Raw genomic sequence first — 21,869 nt, forward strand, 5'->3', positions numbered from 1 at the left:
AAACTGATTTATTCTGACAAATAATATTCTTGGTTTTTCAATAGACTTGAAGAGGAAGTTTTAGGAACAATCCTTTAAGGAATTGTTTCTTTTTTTCTATTCATGTCTCAATCAAACAACATTTGACTGGCATCTTGCAAAAACATATTTGATTTCAGTCATATTTGTTGGAAATTATTTTGAAATTGAATAAGTCAGATAATTTTGTTTGTTTACCATTATGGTAAACTTTAGTCATTAGTCTATAGTGTAATCAATTTTTGAATAAAAGGCACAACTCTTTTGGTAAAAACTGATTCACAAAATTGTAATCAAATTGTTGTTAAGTTATAATGAAATGTTTTCCACTTCTGAATAGTTGCCATACAATGATGTGACAATAATGATACATCAAGTCAGGGAAAACTACCTTTGATGTTGACAAAACTTTTCTAGATGCATATCGCTGAAAGTCATAGCCTTGAAAAATCCTATGCACATGCAAATCGGTATATTTTGACTTGACAATTTATCTTTTCAGAATTAAACATTTAAAAAAAATTATGAAGCCAAATATTTCTAGAATTGAACAAATTCAAAATTGTTTAGAAAATTCTTATCAATTCCAGGCTTTTTCAACTAAAGGTACAATAAACCATCTAGGAGGACATTTTCATACAGGGGTTGCTGAGTGCTTGGCTCATGATTCAAATTATATCATCTTGGGCAGATTTCGGTATATAATGTGCTACTGAGACCTGAACCTTTAACCTAGTGACCTTAAAATCAATAATCTTCAATCTTCATCAAATGGGACATTATCACACCATATTATGTCAGAATAAAACACAAGTTTCAATATATAACAAGGTCAAACAAAACTTTTGACCAAATTTCAGTCTTTCAACAGCTGTGACCTTGACAATTAACATATTTATATGCCTGAAATAATTATAATAAGAGGGAACTTTCTCACCTCATGAGGCATTCTCAAAACGAGTCCCCAGGTAAAATTTATTTGCAACGGTAAAACTACTGACTGCATATGCTGTGTCTAAAAAGGTCTGGTGTTTACATTTGACTCAGGAAGTGCATGTACCAGTACATGCAATGCTTATATTCAAAAGGTAGGCACAAAGTTTCAAAGATTGTTTTGATTTATGACTATTAAGAAGGAAAATCAATTTTAAAAAGTTGGACATATTGATTAAGCTGTAATAGAATGGAGGTAATAGTATTAGGTTTTAAGATTGACATACATTAAACTTGGTTTTACTATCTCAATTAAGGTGGTACCTAACACTACAGGGAGATAACTCTGTAAAATCAGCTAAACGCTTTAATTATGTTGAATAATATAAAGGGAATATTAAGCTTCTGAATGATCAAAATTAGTGTTTGTCTTTTATAACCAGTGTATTTTTTCTGATAAAATGGTTGGTTCAAATTTTTTGAAATTTTTATATTTTTGTCAAAGGGTCAAAGTAAATACTTTGTCAAAATTTTATAAAAAAAATAAACGAGCCAAATCAATTTTAGTGAAGGTGTTGGGTATCACCTTAATTATATGTTTACTTCATCTCTCCTACTTGTCGCTAGGTAAACTAAATTTGCAACAGTAAAACCTGAATTGTTTTTTTGTAGGCCAAGCTTTAAAATACACTACAGTTAAAGAAATAAACGAAGAGTAAAATGATAGCTAAATTAATTATCTCTCCTTGGTGTTAAAATTAATCAAAATCTCCATATGGTTTTAATACCGATTCACAAAAGATGATTGTTAATAAATGGAGAGGTGGGAGTATAATATTAATGAGACACCTAAACAAAAATTAGAGGCCTACAGATGTCAAAAATAGATATTTCATTATAGACCTAGTGTCCATTTCCCAATACTGACCACTTGAATAATTTAAAAAAAAGAAGATCAGGCATGATAACTGGTAACACTAGTGAGATAGCAATTTACAACTGTATTTGTGCAAGAAATAACAAATTATAGAATTATTATTTTTTAAATTGAATTATAATATGTAACAATACAATACAAAAATAATTTGCTCTAGACACCCTCCATGAAACAAAATTAATCTTGGGGAAACAGTTTAACATATGAATTATTTATCAACTTGTTACATCACTGTCAAATAACACAAAAACGTGATTCCCTTAGGGTCCTCATTGATAATCATTTCTCAAATTTCATCAATTTATATTCATTACAAACAGTATACATATATGCAATATAGATAAAAGAAAAAAGAAGAAAAAAAAAGAAGGAGCAAATTAGATAGTAGTGATCTGCCTGTTTATAATAATTGGAATTTAATTGGAAAAACAATATTTCATTAATAAAAAAACACTTCTGTGAGGTGATAACAATTTGTAGTTTAGGGCAACATCACTTAGTTTAGGTTCATTAATAGTTCACTCTAGTAAGAGGGTCTTGTGGGGGAGTTTGGTTTTAAATGGAATAGTCAAAGTACCACAATACTTTTTTCAAAATATCTGGTACACCTTACCAGAAAAAATGCCAAGTTGAAATGAATAGAGCATCATGTACTGAGAGATTCTGATGCTTCAAGAGACAGTATGATAAAATAATTGGTATATAGTAAAATGTAGGTATTTCTTTGACACTTTGTTAGGCTAACCAGACATTGAAGAATAATTATTGAGACTAGACACCTAAACTGCTTGATACTTAAAATAGTTTTGGTCTTTAACCAGGGAGGGAGTGACATGGGGTGCTCATTTATATCCAAATCCTGCTTTTTTGTAATTTTTTCCCACTTCCCCCTTTTTTTCCTTATCCAAAACTACACTTTAGTTTAACCCCTATATTCCACACTTCAAAAGCTTATAAATTCCCCTTCTTGAAAAAAATAGTTGAAAACAAACTAACCAATACAAACAGCATTCTGAATTTCTGAGAGTATTGCATGGCAAATTGCATAGTACCTTACAAATGCGCATCCAGGGGGCCCTAGGGGGCCGGGCCCCCTTTTCGTTGGAAAAGTTTGGTTAATTATATATGGAATCACTGAAGCATGACTGGAGCACCCCCCCCCCCCCCCCTCCCCTTAGGCCAGTCAGAGGCCCCCCTAAGGAAAAGTTCTGGATCCGCCACTACCTTACTAGTTGAAAATTCATTGTACTGGAACATTCTAAAACTTGTTTTGGTGTAAATAAGAAAATAAATATCAAATTAATACCTTCAAGCATATCGAAGTGTGGAAAACTGATTATTTTCATTAATTTTCTAACTCTGTAAAATAATTATTAGAACAGAACAAAATTTGAACCAGATCTGAAACCTAAGACTAGTTTTGGTAAAACTTTACAGAAATCTTAAAATATAACCCAAAAAATGTTAAAACTGATAACTTGCATACAGACAGACAGATCGAGTGCAAATCATTTAGTTCCCTTCATCAGTAGGGACTAATACCTTAACATGTAACTAAGAAAGATTATGCATCAACTCTTGGAACAATCAATCAAATTTTAAAAAGTTAAGCAATCTGTTAATTTTTTTGTGGCTAACCAAGACAGAATGGAAATATTGAATAAACCTAGAACAAAACAAACAAAAACATCAGAAAATTAACAGTAAACAAGTAAACAAGTCTGCAGTAGTAACTAACTGTCTGTCTGTTGGTTCAAAACTAATTCAATAACTGAAGAATCTATTTAAACAATTAATTTCCTAGTGTCAATCTTTATGAATGGCTGAAACTATCAATCTTCTGTCTGACTATAGACTGTAAAAACAGAAACAACTACAAGATGAATGATTCCAACCTCTATAACATTTGTTAAAGAAATTAACCATAAATGTTTTACAAGTTAGAAGATGTATTGTTTTGTGGAATGTTCAAAAACATGGTATGCATAAACAACTATGGTCTAGAAACTAATCAAAAGTTCAGAAATCATTCAAAATTATCGGCAGTTGATTAATTACAGAGAGTTATAGAAAGTTGGTAAATTAGAATCAGTATTAGAAAGAGATATATTATCTTACATTGTTATGATCTCCATGTCAATAATCCATGCCATGTTTTGATGTATGCCTATTTGATGGGTAAGATGATAGACAAGAAAATATTACTTTTACTAAACTCAATTATAAACCAGTGTATCCTTGAAATACGCATCAAAATAAAATGTCAATAGTCTGAAATGGAAATACCACAAAGGCAAAAGAGATTTTTATTTAAAAAATAAACACTTTTTTCTAACCTACTTTTAAATACACTAATTAGAGGTCAGCTAGCTTTACCCTCCTCAGTCACTTTTCTTAAGATTATTGATTCTTTTTTTCTGTCATTCCCCATCCACATATGATTTTCTGAGCTGATCTCTTAACTTAAAATACATTAATAGTAACTAACTCTTAATTTTTCTTTCCTTTCTTTTAAAGCCTCCTTCAATTGTACAAAAAAATTGTCATAAACTAAAAAAAAACAGAATAAATAAAGAGGAAACCAACAATTTAACCATGCAGATGCATGTATGAGAAAACTGATTTTTTTTTCTTTAGATAAAATATATGTGTTTTTTTTAGGACAGAGAAATAGTTTAGGCTTGTTGTAAATAAGGAAGATGATGGCCTGTTTTATCAGTCTTTATTACCTCTAGTGTATCTTCTATTTACAGAACATTTGAGAAAGATGATTGGTTAATGGATGTATTTATACAAACAACATTTTCTGATTTTAAATAAAAGAAATCAGGATGTGTTTTATCAATCATAATTCTTATCTGTGAAAAACATAAAGGATTTTAACCTTAATTCTTTAATTAATTTCAGTACTGTTAGTTCATGTTCAATAAATTTTCATTAGAAAGAAATATCAGTAAAATCAAAGAAGGTGGATGATCGCCACTGGAACGATTTTATATAGGAAAATTGAAGGCAACGCAAAAACTTTATTGCTCCCCTGCATGCATATGGTATGCTGTCAAATAGTGATTACAAATTTGCTCACTGCAATGGTATTACTAAATATAACTACAAAAACTGGATACCATGTATTTTCCAAATTCATATGTCATAATTGAGTAGGAGAATGCATTTATCATGTTATGAGCATTATAATAATTCTTTGAATTGTTTTCATAAGATTGAGAATGGAAATGCGGAATGTGTCAAAGAGACAACAACCCGACCATAGAAAAAACAACAGCAGAAGGTCATGCCTATTTTTGAATGCAAAATGCAAAATTAAAATCATATTCTATCCTTCTTTAAAGAACATCAAATCCCGAATTATCTGGTAATGCATGTAATGATTTGACAAGATAAATAGTTCCTCCTTTTATATAAAATTGAGAATGGAAAAGGGGAATGTGTCAAAGAGACAACAACCCGACCATAGAAAAAAACAACAGCAGAAGGTCACCAACAGGTCTTCAATGTAGCGAGAAATGCCCGCACCCGGAGGCGGTATATAAATATATATAAAAAGGAAATATTGTATGATTGCCAATGAGACAGCAATAAATCAAATGATGTGGATGTAACTATTATAAAGTCAAGTAGGCCTTCAACAATGAGCATCATGCAAAGTATAACATTTGCATTTTGTAAATTGTTATGATTGTGATGTACACCAAAACAAAGAAAGCTTTGAGTTTTTCACCTGAAGACATCAATAACATACTCCAAAACAATGAGTCATATGATTTTGTCACCAAGAAACCAATAACTTTGGTAAACCTAAAAACTGACAGTTCTATATATTGACCTTACATTAATCATTTCTGTAACCAAGCAAACTCATCTCATCAACTTCAACTTGTTCAAGAGTTATAAAACCCTAGCATGTAAACTTTATATAAAATATATCCATTAATTTAAATAATTAAAGTTTCTAATTAATCTTAAAAGAAAATGTTCAATAAGACTTAACTCCTGTTTTAATATTTACTATGTGAAGTATTTGAATTCTGTAACAATTGAATATCAGATCACGACGAGAGAATTGAATTTCTGTCAGCAGCATCAGGGATTTACAGTTGCTGTGAGTGGAAACAAATGTGGGCTTAAATTAAGAAATTTTGAAGACATATTATTTAAACATTCCTGCAATTGAAAAGCAAGAACAAACAAGATATAGGCTGAGGTTAATCCAACTTAAAATCATCAAGTGGAATTGGATATAATGGTAATTCAATACAAATTAAAGAGTTCATTTGGCTAAAAAAAAGGTCATAATTTTTTTTTAATGTAATTAAAAAACATGTGGTCTTTAATTGTTAACATTTTTTTTGCTTGTGCTGGAGCTGTTGACTATTTGCATTCAAGGATCTATAAGCACTTGAAATCATCATGTTTTAGGTTGGGATTGTATAAAGTTCAATATGTAATACATCAGCACCATACTGGCAGGGGGTTGGAGGGTTCGTACACCGCTCCTCGGAAAACAAAATAAGCACTATTAAAATCAACTTTCTTTTTGAACTGTGACAATTAAATTTGATAATTGTCACAGTTCAAACAGAAAGTCAACTGTATTTTGTTTTTAATTCTGTTGAAAATTCCTGACTATGGGCCTTATACAAAACAAAATATATGAAATGGAAGTATCATTTTATAAAATTGGTGAGTCAAGAATGACTCAAGCTAGTTTTCAAAATTTATCTTCATCAGGAACATTTACATCCAAAAGTTTGAAAGGCAAAGATTATAATCACTTGACTACATGAGGAGTTTATGATCAAATGGGAGCAAAAAAGGATAGACAAATCAAATCAAAATCAAAGGTCAACTTCACTTGAGGGAAATCAATGACATCAAAATATGGCAACTGGATATCTAGCTTAATGTGTCACTGTGGACAAGTGGTAAAGGTCAGTCTCAACTGATGTAAAATGATATAACCCAAAACAATAACATTACATGCATCACAAAAGTATTACATTTGTTAGAGTACAATTTTTTTCCCCGTAAATATTTCAAAGTTCAAAAAGTAAGTGCATGAAAATCTCTTTGGAAAATTCTGAAGATACTAATTGAGAATTAATTAACAGCTTCCTACATGCGAAAGATAAATCAACCTGGAATTCATGATACTACTAAATGAATTATAACTAAATTGCTTTTATCTAATCGTTTAAGTTTTTAATTTCCTTTCGTGAACTGATTTGATTTTTTCCATCATTGCACTTATAATAGTCCACCATATTTTCTGCTTGTGAAAGCATGTTATTCAAATGTTATGCTTTTCATAAAATCTTTAGATTAATGCAAAGTAAGTAATTGAACATTTAATTTAGCTATAAGCTCTGGATTTGAGATATATATATATATATATTGTTTGCATAGCCAGAGTCTGCATAAACTTAAGGATACAGCTGTGATCATAGTAAGAGCTCTCAAATTCATAACCAGCACCAAAGAGCAAACTAGGTCTACAGGCCCATAGCCAGGAATTTCTAAGGGGGGTGTTATTTCGACTCATAAACTTGACTTTATCAGTCGCAATTCGAACATAATGTTGACTTTAACAGTAAAATTGAGAATGGAAACAACCCGACCATAGAAAAAACAACAGCAGAAGGTCACCAACAGGTCTTCAATGTAACGAGAAACTCCCCCACCTGCAGGTGTCCTTCAGCTGGCCCCTAAACAAATATATACTAGTTCAGTGATAATGAACGCCATACTAATTTCCAAATTGTACACAACAAACTAAAATTAAAATAATACAAGATTAACAAAGACCAGTGGCTCCTGACTTGGGACAGGCGCAAAAATGCGGCGGGGTTAAACATGTTTATGAGATCTCAACCCTCCCCCTATACCTCTAGCCAATGTAGAAAAGTAAACGCATAACAATACGTACATTTAAAATTCAATTCAAGAGAAGTCCGAGTCTGATGTCAGAAGATGTAACCAAAGAAAATAAACAAAATGACAATTATACATAAATAACAACAGACTACTAGCAGTTAACTGACATGCCAGCTCCAGACTTCAATTAAACTGATTAAAAGATTATGATTTCATCATATGAATATCAGGCACAATCCTTCCCGTTCATACCATCATAACAATATGAGAAGAACATAACCCGTGTCATGCCAACAACTGTTTTTTGAATAAATGTGTTTAGTTCCGATGCAAAGACCCTATAAGTGAATCACTATTAACGCCAAAACATGCAATCTTTAATGACCTGACAATAGTAATGTAACTATATCCCTTCTTAATAAGTCTATTTAAAGGTTTGGTTAGTTTCTGCGGTGAATACTGACATTTTTGTGCTTTATAAAGAATATTTCCATAAAAAATTGGATGTGAAATACCTAAACATATAAGAAGTCTGCATGTTGAGCTACATTTAAGAATGATGTCCTCATATCCATGATAAAATTTAGTAAATGTTTTGACTAGTTTGTGATATCGAAAACCTTGGTGTAATAATTTTTCAGTAATACATAAATTTCTCTCGTTAAAATCTAAAACATTGTTACAAACAGGAGCGAATCGTACAAGTTGAGATATATAAACACCGAAAGATGGTGACAAGGGAACGTCACCATCTAAAAATGGATAATTGACGATAGGAAATGAAAAATCATCTCTTTTATCATAAATGTTAGTATTAAGCTTTCCATTAGTGATATTGATATCAAGATCGAGGAAAAGGCAGTGGTCATTGTTAATATAAGCTTTATTTAAAGTAAGTTCAACAGGATACACTTCTTTAGTATGCATACTGAAATGGTCATTATTGAGAGCCAAAATGTCATTCAAATATCTAAAAGTATTATTAAATTTGTTTATCAGATATTGTTTCGATGGGTCTTTGCTGATTTTTGTCATCAATTGTAACTCATAGCAATACAAAAACAGGTCTGCAATAAGTGGTGCACAGTTAGTCCCCATTGGAATTCCGATAACCTGCTGATATACAGAATCTCCAAAGAGAACAAAAATGTTATCTAGTAAAAATTCAAGGGCATATATATAGTATCAAAGCATGTCCAATTGACATAGTTTTTTGGTTTATTGCTACTAAAAAATGACCTAAAGTGCCTATTTGTTTTCAAGGGGGGGTCATTACCAACCCCCTGACCCCCCCCCACCCCCCACCCCACCCCCCTGGCTATGGGTATGGTCTATTAAGGGAAGGAGATGGCATTATATTAGCTTTAGATTTTCTTTTCAGTCTATATAAATCTTTTACATGATTCAATGATTCAGACTACCCGTATTATATTTATAAACTATAGATGGTGTATTGATGTAAGAGGGGGGATAGGAGGGGTCCTGATCCCGAAATCCCGGGCTTAAAAACACGGGATCCCGAAATCCTGGGCTTGAAAATACGAAATCCTGAGGTCCCGAAAACCGAAAAAAGAATTCCTGGATCCCGAAAGGGTCAATCCAGAAATCCAGAGCTTAAAAATACCCGATCCCAGAGTACCGATAAAGGTCCTATGATCCCCCCTCATGTAGTGTACACAAAAATAAAACACAACTAGGAGATCCAAAGTTAAGTAAACCACAAAATGCCACCCACAGTGACACAACTTAAAACTGTGCAGTAAAATGATAATGCAGGAAATAAATCCTGCTAGTCTCTTGCAAAATAAAGTACCACATTCCAATCTGAAAATTTTGTCTATCAATAGCTGCAGAGCTGTGACCTTGACCCATGACTTATTGACCCACAAGTTGAAAGGGAAATTATCTATCCCATTTAGCTCTTCCAAACCAAATTTATAATATCGTTACTATATCGTTCAAAAGAAAACACCTAGAAACCAGTGTTTTAAAAATTTTAGTCTACCAATTGCTGTTGTGACCTTGACTTCTAACCTGTTGACCCCTATACTAATAGCTGAGCAGAGTGATAAAGGCACAGAGAAGATCAATTAAAGAGTACCCTACTTATCAAATAATTTCAGAGTAACGATTTATCATTTTTCATATTATCCCAATTTCTTTTCTTTTCTATCAAAAGATGCTGTGTGCTTGACTTTCAACCTATTGAATCCTAAATTAATAGCTCACGATCAGCAGAGTGATACAGACACATTGAGGATCGATAAGAGTACTTATCAAATCATTCAAATCAGTGATATAGCAATTTCATAATATACAAATTTCTTTTCTTTTCAATTTACATAGCCCAGTAAAATCAATTTAGGTTGAAATAAGCAAGTTCAGTATAGGTACTCAAAAATATATTATCAAGCCATAAAAATATACAAAAAACATTGAAGATTCATTGAGTTAATTAATGCTTCCGACTTTTCTGGGTCAAGTATTTAGTGAAGAATGCTGATTCCTGCTAAAGGAGTCAATCTTGAAGTTGAGTTGCCAGTATAAGTCTTAATAAGAGGAATTGACTCACTTATAGCTGGTCAGTTGGAAATGTTGGTGAAAAGCAAATTAATTAAAGGGGAAATCCATTGTTGACCTGCTAGAGCATCAAGAAAACTGAAGCTGGTGTTTTCTTAACCTTTTGGTAAAAATCAAATTTATCAGAGGGGACAATCCATTATTTGTTGACCTGCTAGAGCATTAAGCAATTAATGAATTGTAACTGTATTATGTCTCCAATTTTCTTTTTCATGGCAGACAAGTTAAACAAATTCAATTAAGACTTAATTACATAAAGCAACTTCTGTACCAACAAATACACTATGACACCATACAGGAGACCAAATTCTTCACCCAACAATTGACATGTTGGAAGCAAAAATTAATCTTTTACAATTTGAAAGAGAAATACTTCTATAGTTTATGACAAATTTACTATTCATCAATCTTAAGAATTGACGATCGTGAATATAAATTATTCAGTTTAAACTCTATTTGTAAAAGTAAATTAATTGACTATAGCAGACTATTAATCAAATTCCAACAATCTCCTGAGTATATTTGTTACTTTTTTTTTTTTTTTTTTTAAAGCTATCAGACATCCATAAATTTCTCACAAAACGCATGAAAATTAATGAAAATAATTATAGTTAATAGTTATATAAACTCTATTTGAACCCTCTTCTTCCTAGTAACCTCTTTCAACTTTAATTTTATAACAGCTAGTTTTGCATCAGTAGTTCATGCTGCAGTCCAAAAAATAATTGGCACAAATGTTTGCATCAAAAATTTAATTATGACATAAAAATTTGATTATTGTTGCTAAGAGATGAAAGCTTATAAAAGTGTTTAAATCAAATTACCTTCGAGAATAGTTTCCCTAATCCAATTTCAAGAAAAAGAGCCTTTTTATTGTGTTAAATTCACCAATATAATATCAATTTCCTCACAAAAATCTATAGTACATAAAAAAAAGATAGATATTTTAATTCTATTACCTTTCGCAATTTTCCCTTATCCAATTTCAATCCGAAAGAACTTCTCCTAAAATGCTCAACAAAACAGCAGGATTATAATCTATTGCAACACTCAACAAAACAGCATCCAACTGGCATCAAACAGCAGGATTATAATCATCACATTCAAATCTAGTAAAAACAATCAGAAATAACTTGTCCTTAATGGACGCTTAACAACTAAAATCATTTGCCTCCTTTTCTACAAATGATCTTTTACGTCTTTAAATGGCAATGGATAATGAGGAAACGCGCCAATCTTCGACTCTGCCGTTATCTACAAGTTTTAAACTAAACGGTATCTAATCAATATGAACGTATTCCCATTGTTGGCATGTATATTTCTACGAATGATTTGCTCACATATCTAGGGAAACATATTAGCAATTGTAATTTTTCATTCTTCCTGTTGTATTGTAGGACAAACCACTAAAATAAATCAATTCTTCATGACCAAATGACAATTTCTCAGCATCTCGTTCCTTAACAGATTTTCACATAAGAGTGACAAAATAAGAAGTCACTTTCCTGCCTAATGTCACTTAAGTATGAAATATGATTCTTCATACAATCAGTCAAAGAGCTCTTTAGAAAATACATAAGGATAAAGGGGAACCAGATTTTCTATTGATGATTTTACCAAGAGAGAAACACAAAAATATCAAGACGTAATATGAGCTATTGGCTCAACAAAGATACTTTTTTATGAGTTTTTTGGGAAAGAGAAATTTGAAGAGTGAAAGTTAAGAAAACACATCACTCACTCTGTATAGCATGCCCATATAAGCTTGATACCAAATACAGGAGAATTTATTTGTAATTCTTAAGAAAATGCAATGAAAATTTTATGAGATTGGAGAATGGAAAGAAGTATCAAAGCAACCTAATGAATTTTCTAATAATTCGTATGATTTCTGACAACTGATCCAGAAAACAAGCACAAAACTCCATGATACACTTTTTTGATTGTTCATAAAAAACATGCAAATCTTACTTTTGATGTACATAATGTCATATATAAATACTGTATTCATGTTAATTCATTCATTAAAAGTGTCTGAGTATAACTCCATCAAAGCACATACAGACTGAATCTGGGTTATATGGCAAATCCTGATGTTTTCAAATCTAATCTGCCATTGGTTTTATGATTTTAGACCTAAATATTCGGTTTATATTTCATATAATCTTCATCATAGGAAGGCAAGTTTCAGATAACAAAAGTACAAATAACATGACATCATTTAATCAAATTGGAAACAATATGAATCAAGAAAAATATATAATAACCGCTAATTAAAAATTTCCTGAATACAAAATGTGGGTAGATAATAACTTGAGCTTAGAAAGATCGTGTAACATATAGACTGTCTCTAATCAGATCCTGTGGAGTATTATTTATAATGCTGCAAGTATACATTAACTCTAAATTTATAGAAGTAATAGACATAGATAAAGTCAATGAGAAAGAGCTTAATAATGCCTTAATAATCACTCAAGTAATAATTTACCCAGCATGCCCCACTATCATTGCTGCTTGTTTTGTAAAAGGGACATTTGTTTTCTATTTCAGAGCAACTTGATGTCATCATAATATGAAAAAAAAACTGATCTTGTAATGGTAAAAATGTTCATACACAGAATTTTCCAACCTTTTTTTATTATAACTGTATTTATATATGTTTATGTATTACATGTACAAATGTACAAGCTGTTACATTTATTAGTATGACAGTGAAGATTATCCTATAACTGAATAAAATAGATAAAAGACTTAAATAGCAGGGCATGATGAATGTTTGTTTCTCTAATTTTCATACTATTTTCACATTTCCTGACCGGTGTGAGAAAAATATTTCTAATCTCTAGTGAAAAATTTGTTCTCAGCAAATGATTGGTCGAAATTTTATTGTGACTTTAAATTTTCTTTTTTCTTCTTAATTGTCCTATTGTGATGTCATGAAAAAAGCGACCATGCCTGATGATGTCACATAAAAAGTACACAACTTTCTTCAAATCTTTGAAAAAGAAGGATAACAAGAATGTGTCCAAAGTACACGGATGCCCCACTTGCACTATAATTTTCCATGTTCCATGGACTGTGAAATTAGGTAATAATCTAATTTAGCAATACAATTAGAAAGATTATACTATAGGAAACATATGTACTAAGTTTCAAGTTGATTGGACTTCAATTTCATCAAAAACTACCTTGACCAAAAACTTTAACCTGAAACTCCCACTTTCATTTTCTATGTTTAGTGGACTGTGAAATTGGGATCAAAAGTCTAATCTGGCTTTAAAATTAGAGAGATCATATCATAAGCAACAGGTGTACTAAGTTTCAAGTTGATTGGACTTAATCTTCATCAAAAACTAACTAGACCAAAAAGTATAATTTGGTTTTAAAGGGAAACTTCGCAAAAAAATCAAAAATTGATATTATGTTCATTCTGTATAAAAATGCTCAAATTCAAAGATATTAAAGTTTTATTCCGCTAGATAAGTGATCACCATCGATTTTAAATTTAGAGTATCAATTCTCTGCTATCCGCCATTTTGTCTTCTTTCCCGATTAATGAAAAGATATGTCTATAAACCACAAAGAAACAAAACTACAGTAACCGATGTTGTCGTAATTGCGTGTCGATATCTTGTCAATCGTACGGTTGTTTTATCCGACTAACTAACTTGATACGGAAAATATTCTTTAAATTACCATGGTCTGTTGTTTTTAAACTTGATATTGGAATTAGGTGAAAAGTCAAAGTTGAAATCATAAATAAGTGTTCCGTGAAAATTGTTTTCGAAAATCTAATTTGTTCATAATTACTTAAAGTAATAAACTGTTTTCAAATAAATTTTGATCTTCCCTCTTCTGATCACCAGCATGGCTAAAGGTATTACTCCCAAAGGTATTGTGAGGGGTGTGAGGTGACACGTCCAGGTATTCAAGCGATTTCCTGTCAGGCTTGCAAGTTCGCGCATCGTTTCACTTCTGCAGGTATTGATCAGTGTACACGGCTGATAACTTTTAACTTTCCATTTTGAACTATCAGATGTATAATATACAACTCTGTCTTACTTGCCATTACCAAACTCATACGCTTGTTTATAAATAACATTTCTGGTGTAAAGAATATTATTCATAAAAATATAAATAATACCCAAAAAATAAGATTTGATGAAATTAATATCTATTTAAATATTTTTTTGCAAGGGTGAATTTGGGAGGCTTGCAAGTTCGCGCATCGTTTCACTTCTGCAGGTATTGATCAGTGTACACGGCTGATAACTTTTAACTTTCCATTTTGAACTATCAGATGTATAATATACAACTCTGTCTTACTTGCCATTACCAAACTCATACGCTTGTTTATAAATAACATTTCTGGTGTAAAGAATATTATTCATAAAAATATAAATAATACCCAAAAAATAAGATTTGATGAAATTAATATCTATTTAAATATTTTTTTGCAAGGGTGAATTTGGGAAAATGTAATATATATTCATTGTCAAAAGTGAAGGACGGATTGGAACATACCAGAAATATTGATTTAAAAAAAATGTACGCACTTGCCGACGATTCGTTTTTACGACTGGATAGAAAGTTACGGAACTATAGCGCAATTTAAAATATATACATGTATACATTGAACATAAGAAAAAAACATATATGTTGAATAAATAGGGGTAAAAGTGTTGTAAATAGACTAGTCCACGTATGCCAACAGTATGTAATCATCGAATGTCGATAGACTATTGTATACCAGAAGAAGAAGAGAACCAATTTGATTTAAATACAGGTCGATGTATAACTTTTGCTTTGGTTCAATGAAGTTGTGGACATAGTAAAATCACAGATTTATATTTCAATAAGATTGTTCTCGAACAAAGGAAGGAATTCGTCATCATAATTGTTATATATGCCACTGGACGAACACTAATTATCCCGAAGGGATGTGAATATTTTGCTGGGAAACTTTTGAGTATCAAAGTTTCAAATTAATTTCGGGATTTTGGTATTCAATAACAGAAAAAAGGAATAAATTACTTGTCCGCTAAATAGGGGTATACTTGTCAGATGAAAGACTTTTAGTTATATTTAAAAAATAGGGAAATATGACATTAAATTGGTTCTGTCTTTTTTTAAACATCGTTAAAAAGATGTGTGTCTAAGGTGAACGCCACAAGAACCCTGTAATACTAGTACGAGAGTATAGCATGTAAACATTCCTTCTCAATAATATGGTTGCATTGGAAATCTTTTCATACAGATTGACAACTCATTGTCCGATATGCATGTAATATTTGCCACATGACGCCCATAGTTCTTTCTACAATCATCATCTTATTCTTTGACATTGCTTTCAACATCGATGGTTCACACCCAAACAAAATGGGAGTAATGGACCTTCAGAGCTTCTCCGTGTTATACACTTGTGAAATGTATTATAGACGAAATTTCTGTATTGAAATGAATATACATCTCACAAACAGGATTTTCAAATAACTATTTTGAGTAATCACCTTACAAACCAATATAAACGTATGGCAAGATATAACCATGAAGGAATTTAGTTTTTGTCAGACACAAGAACTCATCACTATCATAAATGTATACGATGCATACAATTTCAAATATCAAGAACAAGCGGTCGATGTCGATAGTCCGTTTTCTAACTGTTCGAGTTAGACATGTCACTTGTTTATTTCTTGAAAGCCTTCATATTCCCCGTCTAACGATGGGAACTGTTTCTGTTTGTGTTGACTATAAATGCTTGTATGGTAATTCTGTCGTTTATCTGTACAAGCGGTTGCATTTCCTCTCCTTACCCAACAAACAAACGAACGAAACGCTACTAGTCTGCTTTCTCTGGAGCTCATCCTCAATGGCTCTTATACGTCAGGAAATTTACATGTATACTAATAATGATTGTTTCAAGAACAACGATGTATGGACGAACTATTCTAAATTCGTCAATATCAGTTATATGCAGGACTAAAATATAACTTTTATTACAACTACTGTATTACTTATTTGGATTAATGACGGCTATCATGTTCAACATTGCACAAATATTATCATAGAATTGAGAAAAAAAAATCCTCAAAAATCCTTAAAAAAAATAATGCCTTACCTTAGATAATTGGTATTTTTTCACAAAAAGTTTGTGTAAATGATTGTCAAATGATTTAATTATGTAAGAAGAAAATGTTAAAAAGAAATCATGTATGTTGTATTTTTTTGTCAATTAAAAACTTAAAAATTGCAATAGTTTTATTAGCATTTAAACACAGCCAGATTTGAATACAAGTTAAGAAATTCCGGTAAAGTCAATGATATCAAACAGATGTACAATGGTATATCAAATTGGGTAATATAGCATTTAATTTTTATTAAAGATTAAAACTACTATTTTTTACTTAATATTTGAATCTTTACGCCAATTGCCGCTAAGAAAGTAATCAAAAATTGTTTCCTTTTATTTTTATACATTTTCGGAATTACGAATCTTAATTTTATTTTCAATTAATTTGCACAATTTAGTTATTGAATCTTTATTCTCATTCGTGTATTAAATCTTAGTGTATTAACATCGTGACATCATACTCTTTCCAATCCTTTCTGTTTATCCTTTCCAAATAACAACATTTATACCTGTGTACGCTTGAACTCACACCTGCGGCTAAATAGCTACAAGGTAAACGAATTGACCTCAAGCCGAGAAATATACAGTGACCTTTACAAAATAATATACACACTCTGCTCACACATTAGTTGCATTGAAATGATTATCAAAACAATAACAGTAAATAGAACTGAAATATTTTCAGTTCAATATCAGTAAAAATGTTCAATAAATATTTTATGAATAAAATCTCAACAATAATTAATTAAATCTATTCAAAAACATTTACTAGAGATAATTTTATAGGAGTTTAATTCAATCAATACGAAACGGTATATGCATATTCATTTTCGTTCATTCTTATATTGTGGTTAATAACTACGACCATTCGTCAGTTGTGCGCTTTTAATTACGTATATTGTCGATAAGATATAAGAGTTAAACAGATTTTATTTTTTCCCAGAATTCAATAAATCGGGCTAATACGTCATGACCCACTCGAGAATTCAACCAAAAAAGTTACAAATACTTGATTTTCTCCGTTATTAGAAGGAAAATAAATTTAAAACTTTGCAAATGTGTTTTTTATGTTAAGATGAACATAATTAGATGATAAGTAAAAAATCGCGGAATTTCCCTTTAAAATTAGAAAGATCATATCATAAGGATGTACTTAGGTGAGGTTAGGCGAAAATTAATATATCAAGAATTTTAAATTGAGACTATAATTTGGTAAAGCATTTGTTAAGGATAAAAATAAGCTAAAAAATATTTATAGTTCATGGACCTCCTTTACGAGATATTTGAGATTTAAAATATAGTGGGAAATCAAGAATCTTCTAAAATTTTGGTAAATGACCTTTCATGAGCTATTAAGTATCATATGAAAAAAAAAATGGGTGTTATGGGGCATTTTTTTTTACCTTGTATTGTGTGGAAAAATACCAAGGAGTCGAAATAATTGACAGGAATTCAAAAACCTCACCTAAGTACATCCATAAGCAACAAGTGTACTAAGTTTCAAGTTTATTTGACTTCAGCTTCATCAAAAACTACCTTGACCAAAAACTTTAACCTGAAACTCCCACTTTTATTTTCTATGTTCAGTGGACTGTGAAACTGGGATCAAAAGTCTAATTTGGCTGTAAAATTAGAAAGATCATATCATAAGCAACAAGTGTACTAAGTTTCAAGTTGATTGGACTTCAGCTTCATCACTAACAACCTTGACCAAAACCTTTAACCTGAATGGACGCACAGACAGACAGACGAACGGAGCCACAGACCAGAAAACATAATGCCCCTCTACTATCATAGGTGGGGCATAAAAATCATTAAAGAAACAGATTCCATCACTATAACTCGTGTATTATGACGTTTCTCCACTCTCGACAGTTAAATTTTAACTATTTAAAAAGCTCGTCAAAGCCTTGTGCTTTAAATATTAAAATTTAACTGTCTCTATTGGAGAAATATTGTATCACACACTTGTTGCAGTTGTGGAATCTATATTCAACTATAGAGTATACTCTATAAAATATAATGTAGTTTTTTATACAGTTACATACAACAAGAGTGAGCATGCTGAAATGTCCTGCCTGCTTTACTTGTTATGATTGAATTTCATTTTAAAAGCTGAATAAAGTTAAGATTATTAATTTGCTTATAGGATCTGAAAAATAAACATAAATACAAAAAAATTACAAAAAAAATAACATTCACCAATGAACCATAAATAAGAGGTAAGATGATTCCTGACAGAAAGCATGATTGATTGTTGGTGTTTTATATAAACACCACTTTTGGGTTATTTTGTGGCGGTCAGTTTTTATGGGTGGAGGAAATCGGAGTGCCCGGAGAAACACAATAATTCTATTCAATTAGGATTGGAGTCAAGTGCACCTGCAAGAGCAGGGTTCGAACTCACAACCTCATTGTTCATTAGTGACTCCAGGCTAGTGATTACAGAAGTAGAACTATTTAGAACACTTGGCCACGGAGGCACCGCAGACAGCATGAACACAATGCAACCATTCTATATACAAAATCCTAGTTGACCTATTGCTAATAGTTGAACTCTATGATAGACGAAAAAAAGAAAGAATCAGCACATAACCAAAATTTCTCCTTAAAGGATATGATAAGTGAGTCTCTGATAAATTGAGAAAGGAAATGGGGAATGTGTCAAAGCAACAACAACCCGACCATAGAGCAGACAACAGCCAAAGGCCACCAATGTAGCGAGAGAAATTCCCGCATCCGGAGGCGTCCTTCAGCTGGCCCCTTAAAAATAATGTATACTAGTACAGTGATAATGGACGTCATACTAAACTCCGGATTATACACAAAAAATTAAAAATCATACAAGACTCACAAAGGCCAGAGGCTCCTGACTTGGGACAGGCGCAAAATTGCGGCGGGGTTAAACATGTTTATGAGATCTCTGACTATTTTGTTATTCTTACTTACTTTTCAAGTCTAATTTTCTGACGAGTTTCTCTTCTATCCTTTTTTCAAGAAAAATGTCAAAAACAGAGAAAAAGAAAATTGATAAAACTTGTAATTTTCTACGTGTCTCAATTAACAATTCTTGTCATGTTTCACTATTTGCAGATCTTGGTTTGTTTGATGAACATGTATTTTTGTTCATTTTTTTCTCTATTTGTTAAAATCTTTATAATTGTCATGCCAAAATGTGAAAAACATTGTCATATAAGGGCAATAACTCCAATTATGAATCGTCTGATAATTTGTGAAGAATAGGTTCTTGTCATTCTGAGAATTTTTGCTTGTCAGATTTTCTTCATTTATTATGGTTTTTAAGATATTAGACAATTTGTTGTCATTACTGACTGAGGTTCGTAGAAGGATAATCCAATCTATATAACTATAACTAATACAAATAGGCAATACTAAGACCTAGTGACCAGAAGTGTAAGATTCTAATCTATATTCCTTTTTCTTGGGTGTGATGGTCTGTATGTTAATCAATACCAGATACACATTAAATAATATTGACATATGCTTTCCACAAGTCTTAAAGTTTTGTCCATCTATCAAAATTATGTCAAAACCAAGGAATTTAGTCTGACTGATGAAGCTTTAAGAACAAGTCATAAACACTTAAAATCATTATCATTAGGCCACATAAAACATAACATTTCCTGTTCTAAGTTAGAAACCTGTTGTTCAGTGGTTGTCATTTGTTGATGTGGTTGATAAATGTTTCTTGTTTTTCATTTTTGTCGAGCCTTCGACATTAGTCGAAAAAGTGAGACATAGTGATCCTACATTCCGGCGGCGTCCACAAATATTCACTCTGTGGTTAAAGCTTTTGAAATTTTGATAACTTTCTTGAAATATCCTGGATTTCTAACAAACTTGGACAGAAGCTTGTTAATGCATGTTCATAAGATCGTATACAGGAGTAAATTTTGCAAAAATAAAATTCCATTTTTTCCGTATTTTACTTATAAACGGACTTAGTTTTTCTGCCAGGAACCATTACATTCACTCTGTGGTTAAAGTTTTTAAAATTATAATAACTTTCCTAAACTATCCTAGAATTGTACCGCAGAACCCTTACCAATTTTTTATATAGATTAGACCGTTAGTTTTCCTGTTTAAATGGTTTTACTCTTGTCATTTTTAAGGGCCTTTATAGCTTGTTGTTTTGAATGAGCCGGGACTGTTTGTTGTAGCCTTGTATGCCTAGCTTTGACATATCATGGTTTATTTTTTACAAATTATGAATTTGGTGGATAGTAGTCTCATTGGCACTCATACCACATCTTCTTACTATTTGTTAAACTGACACAATTTTCTATTGCACTGCCCTGTTTTGACTTTTAAAAAGTATTTGGTAGCCTATATTTGTCTAATGAAATCTCAATTCTGTGTTGGGTAACTTTTTCTGATGAAAAAGTAGCATGATAGTATAAATCTGAAATGTTACTTACATTTTTTATTCTCTTTTGTAAACTAAATCACATGGAAAATATTGCAAAGCTGGTTGCTGATCTGTAAAACATAAAACAAAGCAAGTTTAAGGTGGTACCCAACACCTCAACTAAAATTAATTCGGCTCGTTTAATTTTCTTAAAATTTTGACAAAGTATTTACTTTGACAAAAATATAAAAATTTAAAAAAATTTGAACCAATCGTTTAATCAGAAAAATTACACTGGTTATATAGCAGTTTGACAAACACTTATTTTGATCATTGAAAAGCTCAATATTCCCTATAAACAACACAACGTTAATAAAACGTTTTGATGATTTTACAGAGTTATCTCCCTGTAGTGTTAGGTACCACCTTAACAGTTGTTTACAGTGACAAATAAAAGAGTTAGTGATTGTTCCCTCCTACAGCAAATATTTGATCTGTCCAATAAATTGGATTTGATTTTTTGTCTCTTGTCTTATAAACTTATTCATTAAAATCTGACAAGAAAGAAAGGTCACAGTACAGGTGCTTACTAAGCAGTTTTTCCACATGGATTCTCTGTTCAAAGGGCATAAGTTCTGAAAGATACTTTGAATATTGTTGATATTTTCATACAGATCTTACAATAAATGTGAGTGTGTGAGTATTTATTTCCGATGCAAGACCCTATAAGTGAATCCATATTAAAGCCAAAATATACAATCTTTAAGGACCTGACAACAGAATCTTAGCTATATTCCTTCTTAATAAGTCTGTTTAAAGGTTTTGTTAGCTTTTGAGGTGAATGCCGACATTTTTGTGCTTTGTTAAGAATATAACCATAAAAGATTGGATGGGAAATACCTGAATGCAGTTTATCAGGATCATGCTGTTTTTCCTCTTGTTTATAGACCTATCTGAACCTTTATGTGAAAAAAACTCAATAATTTTGATCCATTGACATGCTCTAC

General features: G+C 31.4%; 1 protein-coding gene across 1 annotated transcript in view; it reads right to left on the reverse strand.

The window, feature by feature from the left end:
- Positions 1-21,869, reverse strand: part of LOC134721420 (neuronal calcium sensor 2-like) — a 113,021-nt gene that overhangs the window by 53,794 nt on the left and 37,358 nt on the right. Inside the window, exon 3 of the mRNA XM_063584418.1 lies at positions 20,933-20,993. The gene's annotated coding sequence lies outside the window, so the exon portion shown is untranslated. The remainder of the gene's footprint in view (positions 1-20,932; positions 20,994-21,869) is intronic.

Source organism: Mytilus trossulus, chromosome 1, assembly GCF_036588685.1.
Source record: "Mytilus trossulus isolate FHL-02 chromosome 1, PNRI_Mtr1.1.1.hap1, whole genome shotgun sequence".
Classification (NCBI taxonomy): Eukaryota; Metazoa; Mollusca; class Bivalvia; order Mytilida; family Mytilidae; genus Mytilus; species Mytilus trossulus.